Source organism: Crocodylus siamensis, chromosome 1 (genome assembly GCF_052110815.1).
Source record: "Crocodylus siamensis isolate JL-2025a chromosome 1, ASM5211081v1, whole genome shotgun sequence".
In the NCBI taxonomy this organism is placed as follows: Eukaryota; Metazoa; Chordata; order Crocodylia; family Crocodylidae; genus Crocodylus; species Crocodylus siamensis.
The window spans coordinates 381,628,521-381,640,770 of record NC_143395.1 but is presented as its reverse complement, the minus strand read 5'-3'; the positions used below and the strand labels follow the sequence as shown (position 1 = coordinate 381,640,770).

The window sequence follows — 12,250 nt, the reverse complement described above, 5'->3', positions numbered from 1 at the left end:
TGGTCTAAATAAAATATAAACAGCTCAACAGATTTACATTATTTATACACTAAGATCAGAGGAAAATAGCCATATTACAATGGCTCTTACTTCCCACTTGCAAAAGATCTAGAAATTATTGTAAAAAGAAAAGAAAAGAAAAAAGAATGGTTGAAGAGTCTGAGTAACATGGGGGGGGGGGGAGGAGGTGGAGGGGCACAGAGAAGAAACCCAGGGAGCCAGGGGCTGGGAAGCGGCTGGAACAAATCTGCATTCATGTCTTGCTTCATGCAGCATCCTCCCCTGTGCTGCCGCTGGAGCAGAAAAAGAAATGACACGTTCATCTGGAAGGAAACTTCCCCGGTCCAGGGACACTGGCGACGCTGCCACCGCCTTGGTGCGGGTCCTTCCCCGGGGAGCGCCTGCCCCACGGCTCTCCCGCCCGAGCCCGGGGGCCCACGAAGGAGGGCACCAAAGAAAAAAAAAGTCTCTTCTCCCAGAAAGTTTTCTAGCAGTTTGATTAGCGCCTCCGAGGTGCTTTCTCTCCCCCTTGCTGCCCGGGGAAGGGAATCCCGCTCTGACCAGTGATTTCTCCTCAAAACCCCGACACGGATTTTGGCCCCGGGGCTGCCCCGTCTCTACGGAGGGGCTGCGCTGCCCCGACCCTCCCGGGGCAGCGAAACGAGCCAGAAGCAGCGCCGGGGGTCAGAGCCGGGGTAGGGGCGCTGGTGCGGGGGGGGGCCGGGAGAAGCCAGGCCGGGCTTTGTCGCTTTCTCCGGGGCTTTGCAGGGCAAACAAAAGCCCCAGGCCCAGGAATGCAGGGCGGGGGCACGGGGCGAGCGCGCATTGTTCCTCCCGGGGCAGCAGCTGCAGCAAACAATGCAGCAGCCCCCCCAGCGGGGTCGCCGTGTGTGTGTCGGCTCGGCGGGGGGCGAGCCCGGGCCCCAGGGGAAGGGCCGCGCTCGCGGACCCCCAGGTGGGGGCAGTTGAGTGACAGGCCCCTCCTCCCCCGCCCCTCTTCGCCGCGTACGGCTGCCCCATTGGCTGCCCCTCGCGCCCGTCAAGCGCAGACTGCTGGAGAATGCTGCCTCGTATTGGTGGGCCTCGCCCCACCCCTCTCGGCTCCCCGGCGGTGGGGTGGGGGAGGGGCGGCGGGCGCGGGGAGCAGCGCTGGCTGCCGCCCGTGCTGGAGCTGGAGCTGGAGCTGGAGGCGGCGATGGAGCCGGGCGCGAGGTGAGCGCGGGGCTGGGTGACCCCTCCCCGCCTAGTCCTCCCCCAGTCTCCGCCCGCCCGCCCGCAGTGCGGAGGGGCCCGGGCCGGGCTTTGGCCGCTCCCCGCGAGGCCCGGGGCATCGCTCGGTCCTTTGGCCCCGAGCGGTTTCAGTAAGCCGGGTCCCCGCCTTGCTGAGGGAAGGAGCCGCGCAGGTGGGAGGGCAGGGGCAGCCGAGGCGCGATGCCCTGTAGAAATCTTCCCCACCCCCCCGCAGTGTGACGCTTAAGGCTCTCGGGACCTCAGTGCCCCCGTCTATGAAATGGGTTCAGGCGGGTAGAACGGCCCGGCGCAGACGCGCTCTCTGCCTCCGGCCTCCCCCTTCCCACCCCACAGCTTTCCTCTTGCTTTGAATGCATTAACCTGCCTCTGGCAGAAAGACCTGGGAGCAGATCGGGAGGGAGACCCAGGACCAATGTACTCCACAGAGCCAGGGAGCCGGAGCAGGGTTCTTTTCTAGGGGGGTTTGTTTGTGTATTTTGTTTTGTTTTTTACAGTACAAGCCTAGTGCTAATGCTGTTTCATTAGTGCCAAGTCTTAGGCTGAAGGGGTGGCTCGCTAGGTCTGTTGGACTTTGTAATGTGCATACCTCGAGTTACACCTCTAAGTTTGTGCGTGCTGAAGGCCTAAGTCTGGCTTTACCTGAATAACTTCAGTTTGGGTGGCTTTATGCACTCTCTTGTTTTCTTTGCGCACCATAAGGGATTGTTACTAAGTTATCTTGTTTAATACAATCTCTCAGGTACTTTTTCAGATTCCATTAAGAGTTACCTTGGCAATCTGGAGTCACTGGGTTTCCCTCTTGGTAGGCAGTCCTGTTGCACCTGAGCATAGAACTGTTGCCAGCCATCCTTGTCCAAAGTGTGTGAGATGATGGCAGCAGTGTCACTGCAATGCTGGTTTGATTTCCAGTGGACCTTTCTCTTGATAATTGGACAAGCTTCTTGGTTTGTGTTCAGTTCATGTTTTCCTAACTAGTAATGGATTCTTAAGTAATGAATATGAGCAAAAGTTTAGCTTGTACAAAAAATAGATTGTAACCCCATCATTCTTAACCACAAGGCTTTGAGCTAGGGTTTTTAAATAGAAAAATATCCCACTCCCTTTGCATTTTATACTTTTCATAAAAAAAATAATTATTAAAACAGTAGATTTTCGTAAGTCTTTGGTATGCTAAATTTTTCTTCACTGCCAAATTACAAACCTTATATGCAGTCTAGTAATCTGTTTCTGTTTGATTATGCAGGTGATGAAATGGGATTTAAATTTCAAATAAAAATGTATAAATAGCACAGATTGCTGTGCTTCATTTGACAGGTAATTGCACTGGCATCTTAGCAGTAATACATTATCAATAGCATTTTAAATGTTCACGTTTTATTTTGCATATCTAAAGTCAGGCATAGGGTAGGTCAGTGTGGCACCTTGGAGCAGTGACTCTCAACCAAGGTTCTGAGGCACCCTGAACATCCCTTTGGGGGTGCCGCACAGCGTTAGTGCTGTTAGGTGCAGACATGATTCACAAGATAAGCCCAAAGATTCTGATTTGTTGTGGTCTTTTTCTGAGTTTTTTGGAACAGACTCGCTCTGTTCTTTTTCTGTAGTCAAAAAGGAGAGCTGGCATTTTCTGAGAGCTGCCTTGATTTTAGAAAGGTTGAGAACCACTGCCTGAGAGACTAATTGGTTCAGAGAGCCCTGAGCCTTTGCAGGCAGAAACCTACTTCATCAGAAACAACATTGATGGCAGTGGCTATCGGTGTCAAACTTCTGTTGTACCTTTGAAAATTGTATGTTTTTGTTTGTGACTTCTGGAGTGAAAGCCTGATCTTGCTGTACTTGAAGGTACTGAGAGTAAGATAGAGCCTTTACTTTGAGTTACTTTGTGTCCTCCTTCAGCATCTTGTCCTTTTTACTTGCAGGGAGGAGTGAACTGCAGTTGTTTTTGCAATTCAGGTTGGCTGTATTCTTTCTGTTGTTATTGACTTCTTGTAGTGTTGTACACTTAACCCATGCATTGCACAATTTATTCCGTATTTTGTGGGTTTTTTTGGAGTCTTCTGTGATACTTCTGAACTTCACATGTGGTGCCAGTAAAGCTTTTGTCAAAAACATATCAATATCATAAACACAATTCATTATCCTTTGCAGCGAAGTCCCAGCTACTGCAAGAGGTGACAGGAGTTACGCTGTTGGCTTGAGTAGTCAAATAAATGTTGGGTGTTTAGCATGCTTTGCTGTAGAGACTGAATTTTTGTTGAGTGTCTCCATCCCTGTATGATAGCAATCCTGTGTTCTTTGGAGGGTGGGGAGCATAGGGGCTTAGGTAATCACTGTTTTGAGTTGCTGTGTTAGAGGCCTTGGTATCATTTTCAAGCTTAAACTCAGATAATTTATGGAGATCCCTAAGGAAAATTATTATTTAAGTGTGGGTGTTTCATATAAACAAATTTTTTAAAATCTTGGTTATGTATTGTTGTAGTGCCTGGAAGTCTCATTGTACTCTGTATGCATAATAATAGAGAGTCACTATCCTAAAGAGTTTGCAATCTAAATAGATAAGGAAACAAAGTAGTAAACAATGTGCATTATGACTCTTGTTTTATGGATGGGAAACTGGGGTCTTGGCACAAGGCCTATGTTTTTCGCAGTGATGTGTTCAACCTTTTATACTGTTGCATTAAAAAAAGGAATGGGCACTCAATATATGGACCTACCCTGGTGTTGCTTACTTGAATCCTATTTATTTCTTTATTTATTAGATTGATGCTCCAGGAAAAATAAAGGCAAAAGTAAAAGTGTTAAATTATCAGGCTAAGTGTCGTGTGTGAACCTTATCTCTTTTGCTTAAGGTAGTGTTTCTCAACCAGGATGCTGCAGCATCCTAGGATGATGCACAATATGGTTGTTGTTGGGTGTGCAAATGCCTACACATGATAGGGATCCAAAAGGAATCTGGCCTATAGTGGTTTTTCTGAGTTCTTCTGCAACAAAAGAATTGCTCTGTTGTTTTCCAGTCAAAAGGAATGGAAGCTAAGAGCTGGCATTCTTTGAGAGGTGCCTTGAGTCTAAAAAGGTACAGAACCACTTGTTTTAGGCAAGCGGACTGTTGCTTGCTTCTGTCACCTAGTGGAAAGAGGTGCAAAAATAGTTTACTGCAGTGGGGACCAGCCTTTTTGGGAGGTGTGCCACAGTTTAGCTGTGCACCTTTCCTGAGTGCTACTCCATCCCCTTCCCCTGTTAGATCTGCTGCTCTGCTTTCTTTCCTGTGCTCCCTGTCCCTTCTGTTGCTTTGCTTTCTGTTTTCTGCCCTATCTGCCTTCATGCTTCTTGTCTCCTCCCTGATCTGCCACCTGCCACATATGCCAGGTCTAGATGAACACGGCCATGCAGTATGTGGTGCTGCACACACCACACATTCAGGTGTTCTCCACACTGCAACATGGGGGAGAGGGTTGACTCTAGGAGATCCTGGGGTCAAAAAACCCACATGGAAAAAAAGTGGGCTGGCACGTGGGGGCAATGCACGACACCCAAAATGAGACTGTCTGGTCAGAGTCACACTGGCTACTGGCCAGGCTCCAAGCAGCATGATCACCATGGCTGCAGCTCCTTGAGGCCCCTAGTACCCCATGTAAGGTTGCTCGGGCCAGCACAGTTGCTGGGGCCAGCCTCCCCTAGCCCACTGGGGTAACCTGCAGAGGGCCAGAAGGTGTGTGGCACGGGTGTTCCCTGGGGACAGGTAGCAGTGGCACAAGGTGTGCTGCTGCTGCTTGTCCCCAGGGAAAAAAAGTGTCCATGCTCTTCTGGACATAGCCATAGAGGCTACATAAAGGTGTGCCACAGGTTGGCCATCCTGGTCTACTATATTTTACACCCTCAGGATAGATCATCCTTGCTGGGTCCTGCTGTAATTTTACTTTGGTTCTGTGCACAAATGTAGATGACATCAGTGTAAATGTGTGGTGTCCAGGGCCTGAGTCATAAAGTGCCCATAAAGTTAACTTGTGATGGTGCCAAGACATGCTCTTGTGTCAAGTTTTAGCTTAGTTCTGTAATCATTTTGCTGCTTCTATTATCTGAATTCAAGTTTGGAAGTACTAATGAAAATATTGTATAAAATGATATTGCATCTGCTTGCTTAACTAATTTGTGAACAGGTTTCTTCATAATTATCTTAATTTAGAAGCTGCCAGACTTGCAGTTCAAAAACCAACCCATAATGTGAGTTACTTAATCGTAACGTGGTTTGTTTATTTTTTAAGCTGGAAAAAGGAATTTTTTACTGCTCTTGGAATCGGACCTTTTTTGTTGCTGACATGTACATTGTCGTCTTTACTGCAGGAAAAAAGAATCTGGAAAGAAATTAAGGATAAAAAAATTTAACTCATAAACAAAACTAAGAATCTAAAAGGAAGTCTATAGACAGCCACCAAGTTTGAACAGCCAAATCCCCCCTGCAGGTCCCAGAGGAAGTGGGACTTTTCTGCATCTGGGTTTGCTTGCCACTATTGATTGAAGCTCTGTTAACACTGCTAATTGCATTTTCAGATATCCAAATGTGTGCGTTTCATTTTAGAAGCCTACAAACAGGTCTGAAAACTTGATGGTAAAGTGCATATAATTAAATCACTCATTTTTTCAAATCAAGCTGGTTTTCACCTGTACATAATTTTTGCATTGTTAGGTTAATGTTACTTACTGTATTAATAATAACAGAGGGCTTAGACTAATAATTGCAGAGGGCTTTAATTCTTGTGTTAAATTTTGAATTACCATTTCATGGATGTTTCCTAGGTTTTCAGTATTTTGCAACTCTGCTCTGCTGATATTTCCATTTTTTGAAATTGATATGTGCATGAAATCAGAATTAAAACCTTGGGTTTAATTGTTGATATGGGGTAAAGCGTAGCTGTATTAAGTAGCAGTGTTTCTAAGCGCAACATTGAAGATTTTTTTTTTCATTAAACTTATTTGATTAGGCTCATTCCTTCACTACTTAAAATTAAAAAAAGTTATTAAAAATTAAGGAGGGAGATTATGTGCCAAGTAATTTTTAAAAATCTAGTTTGTTTATGCTTGGGCACAAAAACTAGTGATCACTGTAAAAGGGAACATTTTCCCACTTCCGTGTGGCCAAACTGATTGTTTTAAAATGTGTAGCTTTTTTGTAAGAGCTGATAATCATATCAGGGAGTAGTTTTTCTTACAAACTGGTGGGTTTTTTTGTTTGCTAGGGTTTTAGTTTTTTTGGAAAAGTATCTGAAAGAACTTCACCAAAATGCTGATGCTTCTGAATGGTCTTTGTGTGAAATTTGGCTAAGCATTAACTCCACGTTTTGTCCTGGACTTGGGCAGCATACAGATATTTTCTTTATAGCTTTTTAATTAATTAATTCCACAAAGATCTGCATAATGTGTAATTTATTAAGTATGATATGATATCTGAAATAAATGCTATTAAGTGCGATAGAGTATATGTACAGATTCAGAAACTATCATTCATGTTCATTCAAAGATCATATTCTGCAAACATCTCTGATTAAATAAAAAAAAAATGCTCTGTGATAGCTTCAAGTTCCATTAACATACTAAGAGCAGAGCTTTAGTATGACTTATGTGCATTTCTTCTCAGGATATGGGTGCAACAATTGCTTAAAGTTACCCAAAGAATGACAAGCATGTTTAATTTGGGTGCTCCTTCCCCTCCCCCCCCGTCAATATAAATTGAATTTGTATCTCAATAGATAAACTGAAAATTACTTTCTTTTTTACGTTACCATCTGTAGAGCCAGAGAAGAATTTGTGGTAGTGAAACTATTGCTAGGTTAGGAGTTCTTTGGCATTACTCCTTTACACAGAAACTATAAGACATTTTATAAGTTTTGGCTCAGATCAGATTAAGCTGACTTTTATAGGCATGTTCAGTTATTACATATTTCCCCTCCTGGTTATGTATATGTGAAGTGAAACACTTCTGTATTTTTCAAGTATCTTTCCCATTTTGAAATTTGTTTCCTTCAACATGCTGTTCTTCATCTGGAACCTTCTTTCATTGTTTGGCCAGGCTGCCATGGTTCACTAGCTTGGCCCAGCAAATACAGTATTAAAACTGCTTTTTGACCATGCAAAGTTCAAGATCAAGGCTTGGCTACATACTCATTGTGAATATTTTCATGTAGCTTTTTAAATAAATGGCTTGTTCAAACCTTAAAGTCCCACCTCTCTCTCCCCAGCTAAAATAGGGCACTGGGTTGGTTGGAGTTCTGCTAATAGGATTGTCTACTTGTCTTCACTGCAGTATTAACTTGAATTAGTATTCTTGAGGTGCCTAGTTCATCTCAAGTGAAAATAGCCATACTGTAAAAGAGGACATAAGTTGTCTTCAGATTCTTCTTGTACTCTCTTAGTACTGACTCAAGGGAAGGTGCTTGCTTTCTGAGGGCATATTACTTAGTTCCTAGTGCCCTATGCTTCATAGCTGCTTTTTCCACTGTGAAAGTTTGCAAGCCTTTTCTCTTACATGCATTCTGGATAGATGAATGGAAGTGGCAGCTTCTTTTAGTTATGTTGCTTCTTGTACTCAAAGTCTTCTTGAAATCAGGGGACCCATTCTGATGGCATTGATACTGTCATGTTGGACACAACTAATGTACAGGGTATGAGCCATGGTGGAGGGCCTTTGGACAGTGGCTTGGCACTTAGAAGGCAGTGCCATGCTCTCGTAAGATCATGTAAGCTGCTTCTATACATAGCATAGAGAAATCATAATGTGTAATTCAGATTTTTAGAGCAATACAGTATAGATGTCAGCTCCTAGTTCTTGATTAGGACCATCAATGTAGAGTGTTGACTACGTAGCAATGCGGATCCAGGAAAACTAGGAGAGAACCTAGACTTCACACATGTGGGAAACTGTATTTCATAGATTTCATAGACATCAGGGCTGGAAGGGACCTCGGGAGATCATCGAGTCCAGCCCCCTGCCCAAAGGGCAGGAAGTCAGCTGGGGTCATAGGATCCCAGCAAGATAAACATCCAATTTACTCTTGAAGGTGTTCAATGTAGGTGCTTGAACCACCTCCGATGGCAGACTGTATTTGAGAAGCTTGTCTCCCTACTTCTGTAACTAATGCACATGAGATTTTTCTATTTCCAGTGGAAAGTGCCTGCCCCTGGCATTAGCAGGTTAGAAGTTGGTGCTGTGATTGGTGGAATTCCACTGCTGGTAGGGAAGAGTTTAGGTCCCTGACAGCCTAGTAGGCATAGGTTTTCAGAAATGTGCTCAGGCCTTTGGTAGCACATGTGTCAATTATTTGGCAGTATCTGTGGTTCATGTTGTTAACCGTGGTGTTATTGTGGACCATATTTTACAGTTGTTGGACTGCAGAAAGTGGTTTGCTGAAAGTTTGTAGAATGCCTGTGCAGAATGCATGATGCCAGAGCATTTTGAAGATCAGGCCTTTTTAAATTTGGTCAAGTAACAAACAACTTTGTTTCTTCCCAATATTATGGGTGTTTAAGAGGTACTTCTACTGTTGTTTTAGGAAATGTAGCCATGTATTCTCTGCTCCCATGTCTGTGAGTAGCAGACCCTACTCTAACATGGAGCACCTGACAGAAGATGATTCAGGTACACCTGGTGCAAGTACAAGATGGGCTATAGAATGTGCAGTTGGCCTACTAAAAGCAAGATGGCATTGCTTAGAGAGAAGTTTTAGCTGCAGCCTGCATGATAAAATATGTCATTGGGTTGCTCTCTACTCTGCCTAACTTGTGAGGAAAAGAGGGAATTACTTTCTTGTAGACTGGAGAGAATGATCATGCTGTTATACAGACAACCAAAATAACATCTGTTTGGGTCTCAGTCTATATTTGTGCAGATTGGCTTTTAAGGCAAACAGGTAGTACATGCCTTTTCTGTAAAAATTAAATAGAAAAAGAATTCCTTTTGACTTTTCATGTCTTAGCACTGCAGAAATTGCTACCTTCCCCTGAGGGGTTGTAAAAATTGTCACCTTCCTATATGAAGGGATGCATTTTTCTTCCATGTTTCAAGCTCTCGTCTTGGCAGCTGGTGGACTTCAAATTTCTTTCACACTTAAAAATGGCTTTATATTTATTAGCTAAAAAGGTTTGGGGATTTTCTGTGGGTGGGTAGGCATATCTGGAACAATAGTAGTGATTAGGGGTGCAGTGATTTTGTGGGCTGATACCAATGGCTGATTTTTTTTTAAGGAGTTATGTTGGTCGATTCTGATATGCAGTCAGGGAGTGTGGCTGGTTGTGGAGGAAGGGGCAGGGGGAGGGAAGGGGCGAGAGTAGGGGCAGATTGAGGTCGCCATGGAGAGGGAGTGGGGCTGGGGCAGGTGCTGCTCAGCCAGGATGGGGTGGGGCGTGGGACGGAGCTACGAGTGACTCGCCCGGGGGCTACCGGGGGGTGGGAGGTGGTGGCTCCTGCTGTTGCAGGCACCCTGGGAGGACATGTGGGGTGTGTGCCACTGGATCTGTGTGTGGGGCAGGGCAGGCTGCTGCTGCAGGCTGGGGCCGGGGTGGTGCTGGGCTCTTCCTGGCGTAGGCTGGGCTGGGCTGTGCTCGGGGTGGGCAGTGGCAGCACTGGGAGGGGGAGGCTGCAGCCACCCCAAAATTTGCCATAGCCCCCCTGTAGCTTCACTCTGAGCACAAGCATAGCCTGGCCCAGCCTATGCCAGGAAGAGCCCAGTGCTGCCCTGGTCTGAGCCTGCAGCGGCAGCCTATCTTGCCCTGTGCAGATCCAGGGGCACACACCTTCCATTCTCTCCCAGGGTGTGCCCATGGTAGGAGCCACCCCTCCCATGCGTCCTGGACAAGCTGCTTGCCTTCCTGTGCCTCACCCTGCCTTGGCAGAGCAGCGCCTGCCCCAGCCCCATTCCCTCCCTCACCGCTGGGGGGCCTTGATCACCCCCCCTCGCCCCCTTCCCTCACAACATACTTATCAGCCAATTCTGCTCTCTTAGCTGCCAGGCAGTGCTCCTGGCTGCATGCATGCTGAGGCTGTGCACATGCATGGGGCATTTATTGGCTACGTTATTGGCTATTTTTGCCTGATGTGGCCAATTTCTGATGCTTTTAACATCACTTTTGGTTGTGGGGGCATTAAAAATGTTTATGTGCTTTGGGATTTCCCAGTGAACTCTGCTGCTGCCCCTCCTCCTCACGTCTGGTCACTGGAAGAAGGAGTCCACCTGCCATGGACCAGCTCGTTTCTTGACAAAGAGAAAATTGACTTATTTTGAGCTTTAAGAAAGGTTGTGGGAAGTCTGCTGTGCCTGAAAACTTGAAAGACCCTTTGAAAAGCCTGTGATGAGTTCTACAACACCATTCCATACAAGTAGAATAACTTTTAACAGAACTAAACAGGCTGCTGAGATGGATGTAACTTGTAGGAACATCTGTCCCACGGAGATGTGCCTTTTTACTTTTCCTTTCTTCTGTAGCAGTTGGAGACTGTTCCTGTGCTGCTTAGAATTTTGAAGTTCTCTGAACGTTTACACTAAGACAGACTTTGTAGAAAACTTATTTCTTGGGGAAGTGTTGGTTTTAAAAGTTTGGAATATCTCTTTAAATGCTTAATTTTTTAAAGCTAATATGAGAGAGAGTGCAGTGTTGTATATTGGTGGCATTCAACCTTTCAGCCCCATGCACAACACCCCACATGAGTATCGTCGGGCCAGTTTGCAGGCAAGATTGGGCCCCTCATGCCTTGGCAGACCCCTATGTAGCCGCCCCTGTGCTAGGATCAGACTCTGCATGCTGGGGTCGGGTCCCATGTCACCCTGGATGCCTGAAGCAGTGTGCAGGGCCACTCTGGCCTGTGGGACTTCATATGGATCCTGAAATTTGGCAGCAAGGGAACGGCAATTAACACTGCCACTGCTCTCCCGTTGCCAAATTTTCAGGCCTCTGGAGAGCCCTTGTGGGTTTGATGAAATGGCTCCACTTGTCTGCAGACTGGGAGTTGAGCACCCCTGTTATATGTCCTGCAACGTATGAACTCATGCTCTTCATACAGTGGTTGCCTTGTAGTGACTATTTTGCACACACTGCATTGGGTCACATGGTATATCTCTGTTTGTTTTTTCCTTCTTTTGATATTCATCTCGGTTGCTGGTGGAGGGTGGCACTGTCACATAGAATCATAGAAAGTTAGGGTTGGAAGGCACCTCAGGAGATCATCTAGTCCCCAGCCCCCTGCTCAAAGTGGAACTGTGTCCAGCTAGATCATTTCAGCCAAGGCTTTGTTTAGCCATGTCCTAAAAACTTCCAAAGATGGTGAGTCTACCACCTCTCCGGGTAACCTGCTCCAGTGTTTTACTACACTCCGAGTGAGAAAATTCTTCCTAATACCTAACCTAAACTTCCCTTGCTGCAACATGAGATCATTGCTTCTTGTTCCATTGTCTGTCACCACTGAAAACAGTCTAGCTCCATCCACTTTGTAACCCTGCTTCAGGTAGTTGAAGGCTGCTGTTAAATTCCCTCTGTCTTCTCTTCTCTAGACTAAATAAGCCCAGTTGCCACAGTCTCTCCTCAGAAGTCATGTGTCCCATCACCATTCACCCTTCACCATCTTTGTTGCCCTCTGCTGGAATCTCTCCAATTTGTCCACATCCTTTCTGTAGTGGGGGTGGGTGGATGCAAAACGGAACACAGTAGTTCAGAGGTGGCCTCACCAGTGCAGAATACAGGGGAAAAATCAGTTCCCTTGACCTGCTGGCAACACTCCTACCAGTGTAGCCCAGTATGCCGTTAGCCTTCTTGGCAATACTCTTCACTCGTATTCATCTTCTTGTCCATTGTAACCCTCAGGTCCTTTTCTGCAGAGCTGTTGCCCAGCCAGTCAGCCCCCGGCCTGTACTGGTGCATGGGATTGTTCTGTCCTAAGTGCAGGACTTTGCTCTTGTCCTTGTTGAACCTCATGAGATTTCTTTCAGCTCAGTCCTCCAATTTGTTTAGGTCACTGAAT

The 12,250-nt window shown here is 46.0% G+C and overlaps 1 protein-coding gene across 6 annotated transcripts in view; it reads left to right on the top strand.

The window, feature by feature from the left end:
• The first annotated feature begins 1,071 nt into the window (after window positions 1-1,071).
• WASF3 (WASP family member 3) overlaps window positions 1,072-12,250 on the top strand; it is a 137,905-nt gene continuing 126,726 nt past the window's right edge. For 5 of the 6 annotated variants that reach the window (XM_090028496.1, XM_090028446.1, XM_090028472.1 and 2 more), the window contains exon 1: window positions 1,072-1,212. The gene's annotated coding sequence lies outside the window, so the exon portion shown is untranslated. The remainder of the gene's footprint in view (window positions 1,213-12,250) is intronic. The other variant, XM_090028488.1, reaches the window with a different exon arrangement.